General features: G+C 41.5%; 1 protein-coding gene across 7 annotated transcripts in view; it reads right to left on the bottom strand.

The window, feature by feature from the left end:
• The window catches only part of auts2a (activator of transcription and developmental regulator AUTS2 a), a 297717-nt gene that overhangs the window by 193061 nt on the left and 80031 nt on the right, over positions 1 to 24625 (bottom strand). The window lies entirely within an intron of this gene.

Raw genomic sequence — 24625 nt, 5'->3', positions numbered from 1 at the left:
GTCAGACCTTGTTTAACCTCCTTCTGTATCTATTTCAATCTTGCCTCTCAGTGCCCTCTGTAAAGTAACATTGCCTGTGTTATTATTTCTACAGACAACAGCCCCTGATCTGAGCCTGACCCCGAAGGCACAGCGTTCTCATGAGCCAAATAAACGCTGACAGCTGGACAAATGTGCCTCCAAAATGCTCAAGTGCAGTCATACCTAGTTCAGATTGAATAGAACTCAAGGCTGGACTATAAATACTACATATTTGTGTATGAGTTTTATATATTCAAAAATGCCAACCACTGGCATTATTATGAATTTGAATCTGTTTGATGCATTCTTGGTGCTTATAAAATAACCAAAATTATAACTTATTATCAAAGTCCGTTATTTGTGTTTTTAAACAAAAGGTGCCCGTTTACCAATAAAGATGAATTTGATCGAAGTTAGTTTTGTTTTATAAGGACTTTTACACATTTTCCTGCAACCGCCCATGTACCTGCACCTGTCTATGGTAGGCAGCGCAACAAGCTGGAACATTATTATAAGACTAAGTTGATGTGGTGAAAATGTTGGCAAACCGTGACTTTTCTACAAACTGAGCAGTCATAGGGAAATACAGGCATTCATTTGCAGGTGTTAATAGTCTCTGAAGTCCAGTGTTCACTCTCTTTCAGCTCTGTCTGGGTCTCCACCAGCCTCTGACATGGCTCCTCAGTTGCCAACTGCTCCACTGTGTTTACCAACTAGTTGCCAAATTTATCTTTCCGTTTGGTGCTGAGTTGGTTGTGTATGATGCAAGAGTTGGGTAACAATTCTCTGTGGATTTGGCACTACACACATGAGTTACATTGTTACAATTAAAGTATGAATCAGAGCAGCTTTACCCAAAATTGCTTTCCTGAGAACCTTGAATATTTATGACTAAATAAGCAACGATACAAAGTGAGGTGAAATGAGTTGAGGGCATTGCATTGCGGTAATTGTTCATATTGTTATATGACCCAGTCCTAGGTGGTGGTATCATACAAATGACTCACTGTGGTCTGGTAACAATACACAACTGACAGATGTCATCGGATTTTGATTCAAGTGCACAGGAGCAGGGAAATCAAGTATTTTCAGCAAAGCCTTAACGGATACAAACCAGGGACATGACCACAGACAAAAACAAAGTAATCTCTGGTGAAAAACCTTTGTCGAGTTTGGCCTTAAAACTGTATTCATGTCCCTCATTGTAAAGAGTAGATGTTGAAAACAGGTGATTGCTGCATGGCTGATAGGAGCTTCTTGATGATGGTTCTCCAGTGCTATAGATGGTGAAAATCTATTTTTGATTGACAAAGCTTGCGTAATAAAGCTATATTTAAAAAAACATACAAAGCATTATCACACTCAGAGCATTATTAAAGATGCAGAGTTTAACAGTCAGAGCTGTCAAAGCCATTAGTTCAGCATTTGAACATCACCTAAGAACATTCCCTGGTATCTTACTCAGGACATGGTGGTTGTGTTTCATTTGTGAATCTTGTGATATTATATGATGCAACTGTGACTTGTCACTTGAAATATATCCCCAAAAATCACCTTTATTGTGCATTTAAAATATAACTTTAGCTCTGCCTCTGGCATTAACATACAGGGTAGTTTAATAGAATAGAAAATGTGAGGTTAGTACAACATGTTCATCAATTAAATCAAAAATATAAACAAAATCTATCAGTACGAACACAGGGTCCCAGTCGGGTGCAGCAAACTTGTTCTGATCAAATCTTATCTTATCAAATAATGTTCTTATGAACTGGAACCTTAAAAAGCCAGTCACCTACTGTGGAGGCTTAAGGACTAAAAAGGCCACATCAGCCAGAGCAGAGACTGGGCCACCCAGCCAATGTTTACATTCTGCCCCTCCCCTCGGTGCACAGGGCCCAGATCCCATACACACAACACTGCTGTGTATATAATCCTGTCACCTTTGACTATGGCTTGAGATGTCTGCCAGCTAGAATGGGCTCCTGTATCCCACAGGATTTAGCCTAATTTGGCAGCTCCTGAATATAACTAAGGGAACCTCTCTATCATAGGACAGCAGAGGATTATAAACAAAGCAATCAGACTCACTAGTGCCAATAACTGTATTAGCATCCATGGAAACATAGCCAGGCCTTTACTCTGGGACATAGTTATGTTCCAATAGAAGAAAAGAAAAAGCCAGACAATGTCAAGCACCTTCGATGCTTTCAGAACATGAAAGATGTGTGTTCTTGGTTGACTGCATCTTTTTTAATGATCCATGCAATTGTTTAGGATCTGTATGAAGTGATCTCTGGTGTAAACACCTTGGCTTTTAAGTAAAACAGTTTTATCTGATATTTTTTGCTTTTTGTCTTTGTGATATCACAAGCTTATCGGCTGTCAGCATTGGATAGAGAGATCTCGATAAAATAATGGAAGTTGATTTCTGTTAAGGTAGCTGCAGTTTTGGAGCAGTTACAGAAAAATCACAAAGTAAGCTTGCCTATAATGTTCAGAAGAATTGACCAATTTAGCTTTCATTTATTAAAATATTTAATCCGTGGCATAAATATCATTGATGACTAACTCAAAGTAATCAAAACTTGTGTTGTATTTCTAACCACTACAGAATTAGTTATAATAGCTACAAATTGCAGATGAGTCACGTCTGACTATGATGTCATTGAAGCAGCTCTCCTGTGTAGTGACAGGGGCAAACTTTAGCTTCACATCCAACAGTTCCTGGCATCTCTGAATACTGAAGGCCTCAATTCAGAGTTTTAAAGGGGATGAGGCTAAAGCGATGATGTAATGTGTTTTAAAGTGTGGGAGATTTAAACATCTCTGTCCACCAACTGCCTGTCAGTTTCCTGCCAACTACTTAAGAGATTGACACAAAGTGATCACCAAGATCATTTATGAAGAAAGAGACACCTTGTTAGTATCTTATAAACATAAAAGATGCAACTTCTGCTTCAATAAAATTCCTCATTTTCAGATCTACAACCCACCAGATAAAAGTCATGTACTGATTATTTTTGTCTTCTCCCCCCATGAGTCTTAAACTCTTCCCTCTACCTTTTAGCATCCTTCACTTTGGATTCTCTTCTCAGAGGCCAACAGTGAAGTTTTGTCAGGAGGGCTTATCTTCAGCAGTTAGTCTAATCAAAAGAAAAACAAACAGCAGGTTTCCTTGTTGGGGGTAGCTTCAGGCTGCTTGTGTTTTGGTGTGTGGGCTGCTGTATGTTGTTTGCTCCACTCTTTCTCCTCCTAACTCTTCTCTTTCTCTCGTCTTCTCACTTTCCACTCTCCTCATGTCACCCACAGGGAGCCTGCAGTGCTATAATGCTAAGTGACAGCCTGCCTGCCTGCTCACCTCCCACACACATGCCTACGCTTGGCCATGTCCCCCATGGCCATCGCAGCGCCTGGATAACAGAGCTGCAGGAGCTCGGGGGGCCGAGATCCAACAAAACAGAAACTAGTAGCTCAGGGTCTCATTTCACAACTTGCTGGAGATTATAAGGTTAGCATGAAATCCTTTTGAATGTCTAGTTAGACAATTAAACATAGCGTGAGATTATATCAAAACAATTAACTTCAGGGGCAGCAGAGTGGAATAATGCAAGGTTAAGGAGCATTGTTTCCACATGGCTTTATCAGCAGGCAGTGGGTTCAGAGGAGGAAGAAATTGTTTTTCATGCTCCAGTTCCTGGGCAACTATCGAATGCAATGATATGTCTTATAGGTGCATGTGGTTTGATTATATGTTTCCTTTTGATTTCTCCCCCGGTGTATGCCTCCTTCCCACAGGGGCCAAATAGAGAAGCAGCTTGGAAAGCCTACAGAGGCCCTGGAGCTGCCTGCCCGCACACTCATCCTCCTGCCGGAGGCACTGTTTCTCCTGGGGGTTTACACAGACATGAGTATGAGTGTGTGAGAGAGTGTGTGCAGTACGGACATGTCTGTGTCTGCGCACTTGACATCTGTGGCTGCACATGCTCATCCAGGTGTATCCTTGTGCATGACACGAGGGAATGTGAAACCTAGTAAATTTCTGTTTGTATTTGTTTGTCTGGGAGCTCGCAAGCAGCAGACTCCTCTCCCCACCCCACCCCTCTCTCTTCCAGCTACAGCTGCCCAGATGTTCAATCCCTCGGAGCTACAACACCTCAGCCCTGCACCAATTTTCCATGAAACCCACTGGCACGAAATAAGGAGCGAGAGAAAAACACAAAACCCTCCTGCAAAAAACTACCTCTCTACTTCCTTAAACGCTCTTGGAAGTTACTTTAATCTATTAAGCTCTTGGGGGTTAACACAGCTCTGTACTGTTATGTGCAATACAGACTCCTTATATAATCAAATGTATGAGAAGAAACAAAAGGAAAGACAAGAGGAAAGAGTCGAGAGTATCATTTCTGAGTTTATCTCACCTAGGTGTCCTCTAGGACGAGTGAGTAAGGGAAGGAGTTACGACAACCACCTGGCAGATGGTCTTAGAAACTCCTTCTCCTCCTCTGAGAGGCAGTGGCCCGGCATGGCATGACAGAGTGCATGTTTCCTCTCTTCCTCTCCGCAGGCTGTATTGGCCAGCAACACAAAGACCATTTCCTGTTCCCTACACACAGATATTAGAGTTGAAGCCTAGTCTCTCTGATGGGAAGATAATACAGGCCCAAGTCCCATATAGGCCACAGCCAGGAAACCACGTTAGTCTGCTCCCTCCTCCTGCTAATACCGGGGATTATGGCACAAGACTGTTTTGGCCCAAATGACTTCAGCTGTAACGCAGTGAGGGAACTGGTATTAAGGTCCATGAGGTGCAGCAATAACCTCAACTCCTTCTTTTGGGAGGGCTGTGCACCGACTGGCAGCAGAGGAAATGTAAAAGACATTTAATATTTTAAACAAAAACATATGTAGTGTGATTTAATAACAGCTTAATGAAATAATCCACTTCTTCCACAGTTGCTTACATGGAAAAATCGATAATTGTATCGGTTGCTTTTAACAATTTAAAAAAAATATACAAGCTTATAATATCAAAGTTATTCTTCCAGAATAGCTAATGAGATATTTCACTGTGACTGACAGATGCCAGCTTTTAAGTGGCGCTGCAGGGAAAGTCAGAGGATCACCTGAGTCAGTTGTGTCAGTTTGGGAACTATATGCTTGTCTGTACAAAGTCTCGTGTCAAACTGATAGCTGTAGAAAAATGTCAGTCTGGACCAAAGTGGTCGACCAGCTGACAGTATTATCCCTAGAGTCATAGCGCTAGCACAGCTAAAAAAAGCCTGCTATTCTGTAACAAATGCAGCAGAAACAAGCATCACATTATATGCTCTCTGCAACCGACCAAAGGAAATATCAAAGTTGCGAGAGAACACTGCAATGTTTCCCATGTTTGTCATCATTATCGACAAGTGAATATCTGGCGCTCTTTCTGAAAACACCATCTTAAGATGATACCACAAGTAGGGAAAATACACACAATCTGACTAATGTAATACAATCTACTAAATGTAGCAGCAGTATGTCTGTGTGTCTGTAGTCAGTATGAATGTAAGGGTGCATGTGGGAGCAGTCTATGGGCCTGCTCTGCTAATGGTTTGCTCGTGTAAAAAAACGTGTGCAAAATTGATTCCACCCGCAAAAAAACGTGCAAGCTGATTTACTAAAGGTGCGCACTGAGGATTGCGTGCAGAATAACAAGCGCTCTCCATTTAGTACGTTTGCCTTAATGAATATGCATTATCGGGTGTTTCTACCCGAGTGCATAAAATATTGTGAGGAGTAGATGCAAACACTTTAATTTAGCACACGCAATGTGATTAACAAAGCCTTAAAAAATAATTGTGGTGGTTGTGACTGCGTCTATATTTAGTACGTTTGAAAGGTTGGTGCTAATCGCCACAGCGTTACGCGCAGATGGCTGCAGTTGTTGTGGTGAGGAGGAGACGGCAGGAAGAAGACGGACGGAACGGGTCTTTTCAGAAAGTGAACTGCACCTGCTGCTCAATATTGGTCAGAGGCATCTCTTCCACTGGCCCCCCCCCCCACCTGTTTTATTTGGTTTCATTATGAGCTATTTTTTCTTTTGTTCTTCTTCTTATGTCCTGCCATCTTCTCTTAATTCCATCGGTTGTTCTTTTTGTTTTACCCACAGCATTTGCTTTCTCGCAGATACTCTCCCAGATCGCGTTTCTTTGAGTTATACTTATATTTGTTTGCTGTAGCTCAGCAACACGTTTGTTTGCCTCTTCCACTAACACCTTCGATTCCATGGCATTACATTTCCCGTTGCGCTTTAGGTCACTCTGCTCTCAGTAATGCTCCATGGCGGAAACCAGTAACGCACGCAAAAAAATATTTTTAGTAGATCACCTGCTAAACGCCCACCAACCAAACGTGCAATGTGTTATAATGCTCATGCAATTTAGCACTCTTTATTTGGGATCTTAGTAGATCAGGCCCTCAATGTCTACATGTATATACGTCTATATGACTCACTGCAAGTGTTAAAAAGCACTCAGCTGGAGAGAGGAAAATATTTTAATACCCATGTAAAGTCGTTGAGCAGAACTGTGTGAAAATGATTAGGTGGAATTTTGGTGAAGTTACATAATTTGCAACACATGTCTGAAATTGCCTCAGTAAATGGTTATAAAATAGGTTTGAGGTTACGTAATCAACAACATTTTGAGAATTTAATTCTTCACTTTCTTGTAATGTCACTGAACTCAATAACATAAGAGATGACAGAATATATTTTGTTCTCTCTTTGCAACTTGAGAAAGCTGTTTTGCATAAACTAAGTGTGTTTACATGTAACCATGACACTACACTAGCCAGCAGATAATTACATGTGGAAGCATTTATGTATAAAAACACTACAACTTGTCAATACATAGGAATTTACTTCAACTTATTTATAGCTAAATGTCTAAATGTAATTGAGTAAATGAGGCATTATGATCTCAAACCTAAGAGGTCAGCATCATGCGCCTAGTTAAGCGCAAGTGAAATTATAAAAAATAGGTAGACAATATGTGGTTCCGATTTATTTATTTCTCCATCGGCCCCCCCCCCCCCCCCCCCAATATACAGTCCACAGAAACTCCAGGGGGCCAATGTGAGAACCCAGCAGGAGATCCTCCACAGGTTTTATCACGAGTGAGTGGGGGGTCGATGACGCTTCTAACACACAACGGATGTAAAAATTGAATAAAACAAAGAGAAAACAAAAGCGGAGCCATACACATAGAGGACAACGAAGATGTCAAGAGAGATTTATGGCAATAAGAGCTGAGGCCCGTGTCGGTGTGATGTAAACAAAAACACGTTACTTCCTGCCTCTGCCTGCTGCACCACCCTCCACCTGAGTCCTCCGGGAGGATTTGTTGCAGTTGTGAACGCGTCTTAGTGGAGAATTGTAAATGTGTGAAAGGAAATGTCCAGACCAAATTCTCCAAAGTTCATCCGTAGGTCATGTCTGAAAACGGCTTAGGAGGAATAACACAGGGTTCCTGCAGGTCGCAACAAGTTAAATTCAAGACTTTATAGGAATATAACAAATTTGATTTGAGAACTATGTAAAATATGATCGATATGAAGACATTTTCGGGAATAATTATATACCCATTATTCAAGATAACGGGAAGTAGCCAAGTCGCGAACACCCATCAATATACAACTTATCCTGCAAACTACAGGCAGAGACAGTAGGTATCCATAGTCTTTCCCACAGCCAATCCAAGTTGAATGCACTAACTTCTGACTGGGGTGTTTGTAGTTATCGGTTACATGTTGGTCTTTTGTAGTTTTATTACAGTGTGCCAAGAAAGAACTAAAAACCATGCATGCCACTATATATTTTTTTTCTTGCAGGAGTCAATTCAAGCCCACCTCTTTGTGGAATTGTAAAAGGTGGGTTGCCCCCCTCTACATAAGTCAGCAGGCGGTTTGGACAGGGATCGGGTTGAGCAGGAGACAAATAAGCTCCAGAGGGAACAGGCAAGAGAAACAGGAGGGGAAATGATTCCATGTTCCAATGACTTTCAGATGCATGAACCAATGCCAACTCCATGATGTCTGAGTTCACCTCCTCCTGTCTGAATGCCTTCGCACGCATTCGCCCTCTCCTCCCTTCTACGAGGCATGCAGGCCACAGACCCAGCTGTCCCAGCATTGGTTGGTAGACAGATGAGATGAAAGCAGGAAACAGAGATAAACAGAGACTAATTGCTCACAGAGACTTTGGATGGGTGAGTGGTGGTGGTTGTGGTGGGGGGCTGTTACTTGTTAAGCAAAGGTTCAGAAACAGGATGGCTGGGAGTACACTTGGAGCTTGTCTGCTGCTGGGTCGACTGATCCGAGCCAGGGCCCAGAAATCTTTTGCATGTGCACAGACAACTGGACGACAACACTTCCAAATCATTACCAGAAAAAAACCCCCGATGATTTAACGAGGAGATTAAAAGGATGAGGAACAGATGAAAATCAAGAGTTACGAGAAAGAGAGTATAGAACCTTCTGGCAGCCAGAGAAACAGCACACAAAGTTGTTTAATCACAACATGGATTTCAAGTTAATATTCTCCTTCCTCTGTAGACTTCAGAACCCTCACAAGATAGCAAAAGAGCTCTAATCAGGACGGATACAGAATACTGAATGCCACAGTACAGATACTAAACCAATTTATGGGAGGAATTATTACATACATGACAGTTTGTCTATCTCATTAACAGAAAATGAAGCATACTTCACGCAAAAAAAGCTTAAAGCCCTATTTCCATTGTAGTCCTCCAGATCTAATAAAAAATAAAGTGCTGCCCCTGCTCTGAAAGTGTTTGGCAGCTTGTTCTACCGTCAGAGAACCAGCAATGAGAACAGTTTGGACTGTGACCGCCTTGTGTGCAGGGATGACAACACCAGATGATGTTCCTGAGAGGAATAGACAGGCCAAGAAGGAGCACACACCTGTGTGACTGAGTTCAAGTGGATGGGTGCAGACCCAGAAGTTGATCTGTTGGTAGGCAGTGACATGGGCCTTCTTAAACTGACCTTAGGGTTTAAAGGTTTCCCTGTGTCAGAATGGCACTATTCAAGGCAAATGCTGCAACTGGATGAGGTCCTGTTTGACAACTGTATTGATAATGCATGAATTGTTTACAGCTAACTATTAATTTTGACAGTGTGCTTCTGTGTTCTCAACAATTATTTAAGTGGTGATATTAGAGGTAAACACAACAAGTGAAATTGTGCTACAAATGAATGCATTTTTAAATGTGTATTTTCTGTTTGGCTTTGCAGCTAAATCTGTGATTTTGATATAAACAGATTCATAATTGAAATGAGGTTAGTTAAATACATGAATGTAAGAGATCTTATCTTATTAACAGTTGGTGATGCTAATGATCCACTCGTTTGCCATAGACCACAGCAGAAGAAGGGAAACAACATGGAAATTGTGATGGAACAATTTGGTTACATTCCCTCAGTTTGTTATAGAGATGCAAAAGTATTGCAGTCCACTCAAATAATGGTAATCAGGCAATTATGTAAAAACTGTAACAGGCCTAGCAACAACACGCTCCGCCATGACATTACTGATTTTACTGGTCTTGGATCATGTGGAGCAAACTTTCAAGGGCCCATGAGGTATTCCTTCAGCAATGTGCATTCCAGAGAACACAAATACAGTTCAGGTCTATACACACACACACACACGGACAGATACCTTTTCCAGCTAAAATCCTCCACAATGATCTCTGGTGGGAGGACAACATAAACTAAGCCACATGTGTGTTGTCTGGTGTGTTTAGCCAGTTGTGACAAGCTGAGTGGAGACAGGACATGGAGAGTGTGGACCTGGGTGAGCTGCAGCTCAACCACTACACATGTCCACATGAAACACCCGTTAACATCAGTGAGGATCAAGAATCCACTGGACTTTTATCAGACGACTAAAAATGTACTTTGTATTTAACAAAGCCTCACGTTATCATGTTTAGACTCATAACATGAGCTGGCTGCTCCACTATAGTCAACAACCATCATGACCGCTCAAGTCTGTCAAAACATAACAAATGATTATTTTTCATTTGTCTGTCAACTTGATAATTGTTGTCAATTTTAACTACTGCTTACACACTGATTATATGGAACTGTTTTTGCAATTTCAGTCCCCATCCTCAGCAAACAGACCTAAGTTAAAAATGTGCATCTAATAGAATTCAATACTGAATTATGCTGTGCAACAAGCATCTTGAATTTCATGTATAAAAAAAAAACACAGTGACAAATAATTTTCTCTGAAAGAAAGGCATGTTCATTGCCTTCACTTAAAGTTCAGCCAGACAACTCCCGTTCAAATGTTTATTGCAACAGTAGAACATGTTAGTGTTTGGCGTCCAGGCTCCGACTTAGTCACTCCCCCCGATATGATTACACAGATATGATGGGAGTGGTGAGCAAATACTTGCCCCCCCCCGTAGGAGCCTACAGGTGGATGCTGGGGTGGTGGAGGGGCTGAAGCAACTGGTAGCAATACTGCAGCAGCAGTGCGAGCAAAGGGGATGATGGGAAATGTCTCTCTGCTTAACTTGACTGCCTCAAAAGGTGGATGTGTATTATAGATGGTTGTGTAGAGTGAGGTATGTCACATGATGTATGTCACATGATTGGAGCAGCGCAGCTCGAGTTGGCTGCCTGAACTAGCTCGCCGGCGTCGCTCCATACAGGTTTTACATCTACTGTAATGATTTTTTTAGCCTAAAGAATTAAATATTTGTACACTGGCATATGAAACAGGTAAAAAACTGTTGATCCAGAATTGTTAAGGTTGCAAAGTTAGAGCATTACTACACTATGACGTCTTTTTGTCCGAGTCCGATGTCATGAGGAGGTCATTCCTACCATATGACCATAAATATTTTTTAATGTATAAGCATTAGGTTGTGTCTATAGTCCCATAGGTTTCAGATAATTTTTTTTGAACTATGAATGACGTTATTTTGTGATTTCATTTAAATTTCTTCATGATGTCACAGTGAATCATTTTCAGGTTATTTGTATGCGCGCGCGCACACACACACACACACACACACACACACACACACACACACACACACACACACACACACACACACACACACACACACACACACACACACACACACACACACACACACACACACACACACACACACACACACACACACACACACACACACACACACACGTATGCGTCTATGTCGGTGCACAGGGTAGTAATTGCTTGAGCATGTCATCTCGCTCTCTTGCTTTTGTAAGTACAGGCAATAAAGTCGATTTTGTGGACCTCTTTGTCTTTTTTTCCTGGCACAGGATAAGACAGCATGGGATAACGACCTTTAAGCTGTTACACTCATGATTCCAGAGTATGGAGAAGACACCTGCTCATTCCACCAACCACAATCCTCACAGGGACTCTTGGGTGGGAGCGGCCCCATCAAAAACCTTCGAAACATGCCTGAAAAATAGACTGCATCCCATTATCCATGCTCCGTTGCAGCAGCCATTACTGTGGACTGGTGGATGTTGGGCCACATCTCTTTGAGATGGGTGGAGAGTAAAAAGTATTGATTAACCTATGAACTACATGTGTAGAGTTGACAGGGGAAATACATCAGGGGATGAGGGTGTACAGGGAGAGCAAGAGAGAGATAAGTCATATGTGGCCTCTGACTCAGATCGTTGTTGCATCACTTACTTCCACAAAACATCACAACATGCACACACTAACGCATCTATGTGCACTCTGCACGCTCCCTGACACACATTAAACCCTCCCTGCTGCTTGGCTTGTTTCTCTCCACCATTTCTTCTGAGTGTTGTGTGTAAGTGTATTGTATAGCTGCAGGCAAGTCGGTGAAGCAGCCGATACAGTATAAAGGCATCAAAGCAGCCATCTCCACCCCAGCTCTTAGCGGGTCAAGTCAAAGAGAGAGCAGAGAGCCAAAGACACTTCAATCAAGGTCAACGGCAGCTTGGAGGGGAGGGCTATCAAAGTGATCTAAAGCACAGTTAAAAGGAATAAAGGTAGATCCTATTAGAACTGCCATATTGATCGGTGTGAACCTTAGCCTTTGTGCAAAGGCGAATCTGTATTTCAAAAATAATGATGGTTGCTCTTAACCCTTCAGAATATGAGAACAGTGTGCAATTTTATTGCATCACATTGTATCATGGTTCAGGCACAAAGTGGAGCTGGAGACCTGCTGGAAGTCGAACACTGTGTTCAAACATGGACTGCATGAAGTGGTTCTCTGGCTCAAATATCAGAGGTAAGACTGCAAGCTGCAGCATTATAATGGAGGTGGTTTTGTAAAATCTATTTTCTTAACAAAATATAATGACGCACTATGTTTTCAAGTTCAGTTCATCATCAGATGCTACTTGCTGTTGCAAAGAAAAAAACATTCACTTTATGTTATGTAATTAATTAAATCACATTGACACTGACCAAATAGCTGTATATTAACCATTTAGGACCCTTATTCTAAATGTTTTAAGATTTTATATATTTACTCATAATTGTACTTTTTCAACAGGTCAAAAAGTTTCACTCCACTATTCTTTCCCCATTTGGTCTTAACATGATGTGTTAATGTGCTTTGTGATTTAATCTTTTGTCTTTCAAGTTCCACTGCTGTGCAACCAACTGAACTTAGGGGGAAAGTTTCAGAAAATGTCAACATACAACATAGTATAAATAAGTGTTTCTGCCATTGAACAAGGAGTATCTTTATTCAATTACTTAAAATAACATTTGTCTAAACAATTTGACAAATAACTTAATAACTTAAAATATTTTGTTCTTGAACAGATAAATTATTATTATTTATCATGACATTTTAATGAAACTAAATTAAATCTAAAGTTTTGACTCATTTAGCAGCTGGACACACCTTTCTTGTTCTTTCTACAGTGGAAATTATTCATCCCAACACTTTAGCAGGAGTTTAAATCAGGACACTGTGCAACTTTTTCCTAGTAATGCATCTGAAGGTGTAGTAAAGCAGTTTGGTACAGTACCGCTTTATACAGACAGAGTTTATAGTCGTCAACAAAACCTGTAGCAATTGTTTGTTTGCATCGGAGTATTTATCTTGTCATTACCTCCTGCAGGAAGTACAGAAAACAAACACTGACATGTACATCATTATGGCCATCAGACAGGAAATCAGTGGGCTCATGTTTATATCCACTCATAGACGTGCCTGCCCACCTTAAGCACACATTTTGTTGCTCTAATTGGTGATTAGGTCTATCCAATTGCATCCAGAGGCATTTCCGTCACTGAACACTAATTGTTATTGGAAATCAAAAGATAAGGTTCTCTTCACAAATGAAGAGCTACTGCTCAGATATAACGTGCCGAATGCAGGTGAGGGCTCAGCAATGAAGAATCTGCATATTTCATTTGATGTAAAGCATCTATTCAGACTGCACACTGCACTACACTGTGTCAACTCCAAGACCTCAGCAACTGACAACCCCAAAACTTTTTTTTTGCTCATTATACACAGTTAGTTCTGAAGTGTGACATTCACAGACATGAGATATATGCTTGAGACAGCCTCGGCAACACACACGCCTTCCGCACTAACAAGGCTGTGTCCCCACAAGTCGATCTCTGCAGAGTGGCATATTTTCGTTGGAATAATGCCTTGTTATAGGTTTGTGTAGAGATCCCTGCATAGTTCCAATGTTCCACTGAATAATAAGCTCTACTTATTCTAACTTCATTATGGTCGACCAGTTCACCTGCATCACAGCAAATTGGCTCTCAGACACACAGTAATAAAAGAGCACGAGACACAGAATGTGTGTAGGTGTGTGCATCAGCTTGTTTGTGCCACTGTGCCTATATTAAGTGAAGCACAAAGAAAACTAACATTAGCTTGTGGGGTAAAACCCAGAGGTGTGTGTTTTAATGAAAATGTGGCTCTGTTCTGAGCATGGCCTTTAAAAGTGGAGGGTTGTAGGTACTAGTGGTAAATTACTGTGCATGGCAATTTTCCCTTTCTATATAATAGCTACTCACCAACTAATCAGTCACACTGCCCTCGCTGCCTTTGCCCTGCAGAACTAGAAAATGGCAAAACATCATCCTTGCAAGGCTGCACTGCAGCCAAGGAGCAGGAAAAGAAAATTACACAAGATTTAACAATGCCACTGTGAACAGTGCTGGTAAGAGGAGAGCTCTAGTGGTTAAAACCAGCGCACCCTAAGCAAGATTCCTGAAGAAACTGAGTTTCAGACATTCTCTTATGCAAGCAGCAGAGGGTGCCAGCACATCACAGAAATGCTCCAGCATGAGACATATTCTACACAACTCCAAGTCAAGTTTACTCCTCTGAAAATACCAGACAAAGAAAGACAGACAGAGACTGGACCATTGTTGGTGTGCTGTCACTGTGCATTTTCCATTTCTGCTCAGGTTTCAATTATTCCAGCTTTCCTGGCAACCACTGACGGCCGTGGCTGGGAGACAGCATGGTCTAGACATGTTGTGTTTATTCCAGGAAACCCTATAATGACATTTCACATAGTGACTTAATATTTTAATTCTGCTAGCAGGGGTTTCTAGTTTAGTTGGAACTTTATGTTCAGCTGAAAAAAAAAGAAAGTCGGACTGGCTTTGTCCTTCATACATCTGAGTATTAGAGGATCAAATAGATGCATTTGTGAAAGTTTTGTTTTTGCAGACATGTGGAATGCACTTGTGTGGATGTATTGATTTCTTCAGGAACATTTAACATTTATGTTCCCTCCCTCTGCCAGTGGCAGATGAATTGTGAAGTCTGGGTAAAATCACAGATGGCCATTTCTCTCTTCGTGCCCTGGGGCGACAGGAAAACCAGGCAGAGACTGCCACCTTCTCAGCCCACGGAGGCAAAGACCTGGCACTGTCAAGACGACAGGGAGAGGAAAGAAGAGGATGAAGTCTGGCCTTCCCTGCGGGTTCCTCAGAGAGACCATCTCCATCTGCTCATCTGGGGCAAATCTGACAGTAAACAGATTTCCCAATTTCCTTTTGTGCTCCACTATATGTGAATGTGAGTATGCATCAGGGATATGGCCTGTGTTTTTTTTTTGGAAAACAGGATATCTTCGCATTTGCATTCAGTGTTTGTACAACACTTTACCGCCAACTCATCCAATTCGCTGAACATCCGAAATTGATTGTGTTTGGCAGTGTGAGACCCAGAGGTGTTTTTTTCCCCCTTTTCTAAAGTACATCTAGTTTTTCTGACAGTACATCATAACCTTCTTCTGCAGTTCTCCTGCTTCGTATCCAGTGGCCTGTACGATTAGAGGATCAATACACCTTTTATGCCCTGGATCCCTGCCCATGTTCCAGGTTAAGAGGAGTTTCCAAACAGATCTGGTTAAGACAAAGGCTCCGTCTGATGAAAGAGCAGCAGAGGCAGGCGAGGCTGAGCTCAAGGTCAGGGGACAGTAACTCTTTATCACATTCCCACTTCAGATCTGTCTGAGTTCAAGTGGAAGGTGTTGTGCTGAATTCACAGAGATGCTGGTGTACATGTGATGAGGTGGGGGGAAAAACAAGGTTGTAACTTGCTGCAGGGAGTTTGCATTTGGGCTAGATGTAATGCACCGAAATGAAAAGAATGCCCTGTGACTTCATCTGGCAGATGTCGGGCTCTCATAACTCTCTGCATACTAACGGTTTGTTCCACCCCTCCAAGAAAACTGAGCAGCAGACAGAGAAAACAACCGGATCCGGTTCTTTGTCCATCTTCTCTTTTTCCAGCTGCTGTTGCCATGGTGTCATGGTGTTCGCTCAGGAAGGGAATACAGGACAGTCAGTCAATGTGTCTGGGTACATTTATGTTCCCCTGCAGATATGTAAACTCCCCTCATTTCACAAACTCATCTTCATGCTCTAAAAATGTTAGTAACAAGAGCACGTTTCTGATGCTTTTAGTTCAAAATGCAAAGAGGTGCTGTCAATCCGAGAAGTCAAATTCAGGAGTGGGAGCTCACGTCTGTCTGTCTGTCAATCCATGATCAAACTCCTCCCACACAGAGGCTTCAGGCTAGATTACCTGCTGGCAGAAGTTATTATGGCTGACTCACAGGCAAGCTAAATCCTGATTCCTGCATTACTGAGTCAGTGTTCACATCAGGGACGTTAGTGAAGGGCTGAGTGGGGCCGAACGGAGCAGAGAGAGGAAGGGGAGGAACGAGCAGAGTGGTTTACTGTGAGTCTCAGGCTGGAATTAGCTTCATCTCCACATCTTCCATAGCTACAACTACAGATTATTCTCAAATCCACCAGTTCTCCGATTACAAGTAGATTTACACACCAAGTTTAAAATAAACTCAGGCTGTCCTGAATCCAAAACTATCACATTCATAGAGATATCAATCCAATCTTACATGAGGAGGACATATGATCTTATTCCAGACCAGTCCTCATGAAGCAACACTGAGTATCTACCACTACAACAAGCTTGGTTATACAGAACTGTTGTGAAGATAACACGTTGGTTTGGCAGTGTATAGACAGGTTAAGCTGAAGCCTCCCACATTCGCTCTGAGTGAAATGATTGATTGTGTTTATTACAGTCCTTTTTTTCCTGACGACATTATTTATTGATGGCTATTGGGAGGTAAAGAGGATTTCAACAAATAAGATTTACCGAAATTACCAACTCTAAGTTTCCTAATGAAAATACCACATTTTCAACCGGAGGAAAACTGTTGGTTCTACAATGTTCTCATCTTAGCTTTGCTGCCGTCTGGACTAAATTAGGCCTCTATGTTGCATACAACAGTGATTGTTGCTCAAGCAGATCTTTCCGAGAACTGCTGCTGCTTCTTGCATAGCCTGTGACTCCTTATCGCATTGTATTATTTATTTTATCAGGTGTAATGTCTGGTATTTTACTTTTTCTGAGCCTGAGTACAAGATGTGTATCACTCGCACTTCTGTTTTCTCATACAAACTTTATGCATAACAATTCTCTCGCTGTTTGCTATTTGCAGCTGCTGTTCCAGAGTTGATATCTAAATTTGAAGCATCGGCTGCAGAGTGAACCAGACATCTCTCTTGCACGGATGTTTGCTTTCTCTTCACCCCTATTTATCTATTTATAAGGGCTGTGTTTGTGCACACATGTGTGAGTGTGCGTTTCCCTTATGAGATCTAGTTATGTCAATGAGAAACTGGAGGGATAAAAAGGGATATTTTAAACTGTTCCCATCCGAAAACAACTTGCTTTACACAAACACACTTGCTAAGATGATAGTACAATTTTAGGAACAAGCTAAAATGAAAGCTTTCTGATGGTTGACTTCTGGCTTCATTTGCCACATATTTCTCAAGATGTTAGTATTTTTTAGCATCTCTCTATCAGCTCTAACCTGCAGGCAATGGATCCACATCAGCAGCAGAGGGAGGAGGGCAGAGAAGATGACCAATATAGTCACGGATGTCTATTTTCATCATTGAGCTTCACTCAATGTCTCCATGTAAGAAATATAATTTAAGTATATTGACATCCAAACATTTATTTTGAGATATATTGAGTTTATACACTGTAAAATGTTTGCTGATGTACATATTGTTGTTGTTGCTCAACCAATTTACTCCTGTTCTAAACTGTATTCTCTAAAAATAGGATAAGAGTCCATTAGAGTATCAATAAAGAATGGATAAACTGCATTGTATTGATAAGATAAGATACACATTACATGACTATACGCTGATTAAAGAACCTCCACTGCCTCTTCACACCTTCCTCAACATAAATCCTCCAGAAACTTGGGAAAGCCCAGCACTCATACATACATCTTGGCATTTGACCGATTAGATGCATCAAAACCCTTCGTCCAATCAGATGAAGCCACAGCCAACCATCAGCTCCCCTTCGATTAACTGATGTCCATTAGGTGGTCACTGTGAGGTTAGCTCGCACAATGTGAACTGAACACGGAGAATTCAAAACGTATTTATCGACAGTCAGAGACAGATTTTCCTCATATTGTGCAGGGTTAACGTATGTATGTGTCTGAGAGTTATATTAACTGAGGTTATATGATAAACAATAGCCTGAAATCTGATTAGACTTGTCAAATCAGAAATACCCTAATTTTAGGCACAATGTGCGATGATAAATACTGGTACCTAGATGAAAGCAGCTGAATCACCCAGGTCTCTGCAGATCTTAAGCATTTGTTGTGAGGCTAAAAGATAAACCCCTCACCTATGAAAAACCAAAAAAGACTGATGTGATTGTAGTCTGTGCAATTCTCTGAGTGCAAAATGTCTCATTGTTGCTCTCTGCCATATGGTTTTGCGTTGCTACATGAACTCTTGTCAGATGATAGGGTAACAAAGGATGACATTACAGACAATTAGCTGGGAGATGGCATGTAGCAATTATACAATAATCATCGCGCCCTTATCTGGCGCAGCACGGAAGATATCCTACAAACGTTATCCTGCATTATTACACTCAATTTCATGGAACTACGTTGAGTTACATCAGCGCTGAACTGAGACAATTCAGTGGAAAGAGCGGAACTCCAGTACGGACAAATTACTGAGAGAATAAGGATGACCGTGTTATCAAAAGCAGGGAAATGAGGCGGAAGGGAAAGGAGCAAAATTGATTTTCTTTTTCGCCCCATCAGGGAATGATGATCTGATGAAAAGCAGGAAGAGATAAGGACTCTCCAGCAATGACTAAACACATGCAAATTTGAGCTTTCAGGTTTTCTCCCCCCTGCTGCCATTATCAGTTAAGCCTTCCTCTCATTTCCAGCGATATAAAGAAAACTATTTCTGACACCTAGGGTCTACATGTACAAGTACGGGAGACACAAATAGCACTTGTCACACATTTAATAAAGAAAATTGACAGATTTGTGTTTTTATAGTAGTAATTGGTAGAGCAGCAGCAGCAGGAGAAGAACAATATATTTTAAAATATGTTATCATTCTGTTATTCTATGATGAAAATGAAAATAAATTACTTCTTGAACAAAAGGGGACAGGTTAGACAAAGTTAATTACTGATGATTTTATGACTTAATTACATCTAGTCAGAGCTGTTAGCACAGCTGCAATGCTTTCTTTTCCTTGAAATGAAATGCGGAGAGCAGAGAGCACCACGTCCTGCAGTTGTGTGAAAGATAGCAACAAGTCTTCACTAATTAAAGACCAAAATATAAACCAGAGTTCATATCTCCACTGTATGTACGGATGTATGTACTGCAGTAACTTCAAGTTTGTTTCATTCAGTTTATCACAGAGGCCATGCTGATTCAATGCAGGGACATGTCAAAAAATGTTTTTTTACTCAGGCATTAGATCAATGCTTCCTCAATCATGACACGATGATGAATCATTGATCGTCTTGTCATCCTATATCAGCCAAACAACTGTCCTTGTCCTGGCCTTGAGGTATACGTGTAATGATGATGTGAAGATGAGGATTAGTAATCAGTTTGCTGAAAACTAAGCAGATCTGCTGGTGTTTTCTAAAAAACAGATATCGACCTGTCACACTGTCATACCTCTGACATCATAAAGGTTTCCCACAACTCCTTCAGAACCAACAGGGCTTCCAAATGTGCACTACGTAACGTTCCAAAAATAGTGCATTTTAAAACCTTATCTCCAACCAGAAAAAAAACTAAGTAGGTATTATATTACTACCACGAGGCGCATTATGGTCTCCTTCAGGTAGATAGGGCAATTAGTAATTGATAACTGTGGTTTGTATCTGCAGAGAACAACAAAAGCAAGACTCAGCCCACTATGAGTTCATTTAAAAGGCACAAGCATCCGCAGTGAGCAAAACTGGGACAGAATACATATAATAGGTTCCCAGAAAATAATGGGAAAATAATAGCAGACTAGATTGTTCGTATGCTTTAGACTGTATCTTACCCCAAAAAGTGCTCATTAAATTGCCACTAATAATATCTGGGTATGATCCAAGTGGCATAATATTAATTTTGAACCGTCTGCTGGTTTTAATTACTCTTAACATTAACTATTTTAGGATGATTAAACTGCTTGTCGCTCTTACTCTGTTCAGTGTTGAGTGATTTGGAGTCGAAAGCAGCAGGAACACAAGTTTTCTTTTACTTCTACTGTTTATTTTTCTTGACACCCTTACTTGACAGAAGTCAAGAAAACATGAGTACTTTTTTGGGAAACTGGTAGAACACAAGCTACTAATCAAAAACACGTGTTTACTGACTGCGATGCCGGTGGGGTCAAGCAGTGGAGGAGACTACCCCCACCTACAAAATATCACCCCAACTCGACAAAATCCCACCTGAGAGTGTGTTTAGATGAAAAAAAATGACTGAAGAACTCCCTCTGGATTTATTGAAACACTCAAAAAGGCTAGAAAAAAGCTCGCTGTGTTAGCCTGAGTCACACATCTGTCAACACTCAGGCAAAGATAGTGGGGGGGGGTGAGGGTCGACAGGCGAGGAAGGAGGAAGCTGTGCTGGAACATTGTGGTTGTGTGGGCAACATGCGAGGTAAATACCAGCCCTCACTATGTCCTTTTCTTAAGCTGGATGTACTTTAGCGGTCAAGGTTACCCCCACATGGGAATATTTCACTCCATGAACCTTTGGTGCTCCCGTAAGTACTCCACTTTCACAGCCAGCACCTGCTCCCTGACCTCCTCCTTTACAGGGAGTAACACAGTATAACAAAGGCACGATAGGGAGGACTCCAGCATGCATATCTGCAGAGCCTCTTCCTGGCCCCCACAAAGTACAGACAAATGTGTGATAAACTACATGTAGGCCTACATGAAATCCAGGATGTGTCTTATTAATATTTACAGTGTGCAAGTTGCATCAGGAGCAGCAGGAGAAGCATGTTAGGACAATTATACATGACATTAAATCCCATTAGTGTGCTGTAATGTAGAGGATGGGAGAGTACGTCTAAATAAGTTAGTTTATGTATTTGTATATTTTTTCCCTGGTGGTCCAATACGTCATGAATTTACACATCGACTTCAGCCGATGAGATCAAAGGCAATCAGAAAAAATCTCAACAAACAGCAGAAAATGCTTTTTATAGCATAACTCTATAGCTGCAAGATTTAGTTTTAAAATCTGCAACCATTATTTGTTTTAGTTTTTTTTTGCCCAAATGCAAAACATTTGCTGCTTCCAGCCGCTAAAATGTGAGGATAGTAAACAAATGTCTCTGGGGTTTGAACTGCTGGTTGGTCAAAATAAGACATGTGAAAACATCACTCTGGGGTCTGGGAAACTGAGCGGGGGCTTGTTTCACCGTTTCACTTCGACATCCTAGGGTCTAAATGATTTATAAATAGTGAAAACAACTGTTAGTGTCTGTGCTAGAAAAAGAAATCACAGCAAGCTTTGCAATTCTAACATTTTAACAACTGGAAGTACAAAACTGTAAATGTCACAGTAGATGAAGGCGTCAGGGAAAAGGTCACATATTGCTCTTTAAATCAAAGTAGATTTATCCTCAGGTGACCAAGAGAGTGTTCAGTGCCTCTCATATTTTAGAACTACAGAGAATGTTAAAGTTAAAGGCATTTAGGAGTCAATAATTTATCTTCCACACATTCCAGGTAAAATATCTGTGGTAAAAAAAACAACAACAACCACACTTGCTTGAAATCTAGAATATTAATGCAAGTATACAAATCAGAACTGTACTAAATAATGAGTCTGAGTCAGTTTGGACTGACTTCTGTCTTTTTGGAAAACGCTGAATGGCAGCAGAAGTAAAGATCTGATTCAAGCCTTCACTACCGTTCAGCACTGGACCTGAGAAGGTTAGAGTGAAGTCACACTATTCGGCATATGGCTTTTCTCAGTTAATCACCCTTCACTCGATTTACATCACGATTAGTTTTGAAGTTGATTGTGCATGTACCACAGTACCCATAAATTGTGATTTTTGACTCTTTCACACCCCCACACCACACACATGCATCAAAACTGAAGAAAACCAGGTTTCATTCATCCTGTGGAAACTGTAAAAAAAGGAAAGACTGAAGAAGGGGAGGTGGAGGAGACAACACTCCAGGAATTACACACAGCCACACTGTGCTATGGTATTTCGGGTGAGAGGGATAGAAAAAACAATTTCTAAATCCAGATGGACTTGAACTATCACGCGTTCATCTGTGGGTCTGTGTGTTGTAAACTGTGGCAGATTGGATTAGACTAGTCTGACTGGAGTGGTCTGCCTGTGACAGGGGCTGTACAGCTACGATAAAAAGCTTCTTCAAACACCTTCGGCCCCCTGCCCAGCCCTGACTGACAGCTGAGGTGGGCCCCGGCTTTAAGTGACGACGCTGGGGTTTTAAGTGCAGCCGCTTAATTTTTTCACAAATTGACTGTGAGTGTTGTCAAGAGTGAGAGCCAGCATCAGGTTCGACAGAGAGGATGCTGTCTGTCTGTCATTTGCCCCGCTCGGCCTCCCTCAAGCAGAGACTGCAGAGGAATGAGTTTAACTGCCATGCAGGCGGGTCGTCCAACCCCCTGCCCTCCTCCTGTCCTCCCTTGGAGAAAAATGACACCTCAAAAGAAAGGGTTTCTCAGTGTAGGGGAGCAGAGGAAGCAGAGAGTGTGTTTTCAAAGACACGTTGGCCTAGGCTTGTTATACAGCATCAGGGACGTGTGCTTAAGACGAGCAGTCGTAGGAGGGAACATGGTAAACACACAAGTCGTGAGAAGTAGATGAAGACAGGGGCGGGTGGATGCGTGTGGTTGGAATTGCAGGGGTGAGAGAGTTGTCAGAGGGAACTTCAACAGGTCATTTGAAAACATGGGCTTTATAAATACAATTTGAGATTTGATTTGACATGTTGTCAAGACGGCCCTGTCCTTTTCTCTCTCTCTCTCTCTCTCTCTCTCTCTCTCTCTCTCTCTCTCTCTCTCTCTCACACACACACACACACACACACACACACACACACACACACACACACACACACACACACACACACACACACACACACACACACACACACGGCGCGCACGGACACAGAAGTATAAATAGCCTAGTGAAGCTATGCAGAGATGTAGGAGACTGCAACGCAGCTGACCCCTGTGTGTTGCTGTAGAAATCAGTTTTACTGTTAACATGAATATACTGAACAGTGCTTTTAAAACACATATACACGCTAATTACACACAGCCTTGTCATGCCCCCACATACATAAACAATGTTAACCAACACAAAGACCACAGAACAAGCCATCACGATTGGATTGGATTTGATCCAGAGCTATAAACCCACCACTGTGACAGCGACAATTATCGTCCCCACAGCTGAGGCCCCCACCAGAATGGGTTTAGCATCTTATCTGACAATCAGGACATTGCTTTTCTTCGAATCTCTTATTGGCTTAGTGGATAAGCCTATTAAGGGTGACCCGCAGAGCTGAAAGAGCTGAACATTATATTACGTTTTCACTGCAGATTGAAAAGCATGTAAGTTTGCCTCCACTCTGACAAAACAGGGCTTCATACCAAATATTTACACACACACACAACATAACCAGCCATGGAGATCTGGTGTTAGTGCTTTTAGGTTAATCTCATTACATGTGGCCGTCCGCAGGTTGACATAAAGAGTTCAGTTTAGGTAGGCGACTGATGCTGAATGATAATAGAGCCTCTGGACGGCCTGAGGCAGGATTTTCCACCGGGGCAGGTGGAGTGAGGATCTACCCGGTGAGAGGATTCAGAGAGCCACAGGCCAGAGCCCTGCGGTTGACAGGCTGGCCTGGTTAGAGCTTTTCAAGGAAGTGTCTTTAAACCCGGGGGCTAGACACCACTCAGTAGTCTCCACAGCAATTACTCCTCAGCACCAGGACTAAGACCAAACACCACTGCTTTTCCCTCCCATGTTTTATGTGTGACTGATGAAGGGGGACAGCCGTGAGCTGGTGGCAGGCTTTTACTTGTTTTCACATGGATGATCTGTAAAGAATACTGTCATGTCAGTGCAGCAGATATTCAACAAGACTGAAACCAAACTGTGCGCATTCACATGGGCTGTGTTGTGATGCCAAGATCCCACTTGGTGAAATGTTCATTTAATAAACTGGAGAGGTTTAAACAAAGATATCACCATGCAAAGTACTTACAATAGACTAAATACACATTCTTTTATTGGTAACATTTGTGAGACCATTTAAAAGTCAATGTTACCGACAGAGACACAGAGAGTACAAAGGCTAAGAATTACAATTCCTAATTCTTACCAGCAAAAAAAAAAAAATCTGCGCTGTGCATGTCTAATATTTTCCTCTTCACTTGTAAACCTTTTCCTATGAAAGCTCTTATTTCCTATGAGATGTTTACAGTCTTCATTCGCTCCATATAAATATGAACTGTACTTCTCTGTATGGAGTTTTGTTCTTCAGGCCCTGGACTTTAACACATTCGATTCTTGAGTGCCAAGTCTCAGCTTTAACTACATGTGATAAATATAGACATTTTAACACATAGTGACCAGAGTTTAAGGGGTTCAAAAATAAATGGACAGATAAAATGAAATCAAACAAAATCTTAT

The sequence above is a fragment of the Hippoglossus hippoglossus genome, chromosome 14 (genome assembly GCF_009819705.1).
Source record: "Hippoglossus hippoglossus isolate fHipHip1 chromosome 14, fHipHip1.pri, whole genome shotgun sequence".
In the NCBI taxonomy this organism is placed as follows: Eukaryota; Metazoa; Chordata; class Actinopteri; order Pleuronectiformes; family Pleuronectidae; genus Hippoglossus; species Hippoglossus hippoglossus.
The sequence above is the reverse complement of the archived record's forward strand: the minus strand, read 5'-3'. Positions and strand labels throughout refer to the sequence as shown.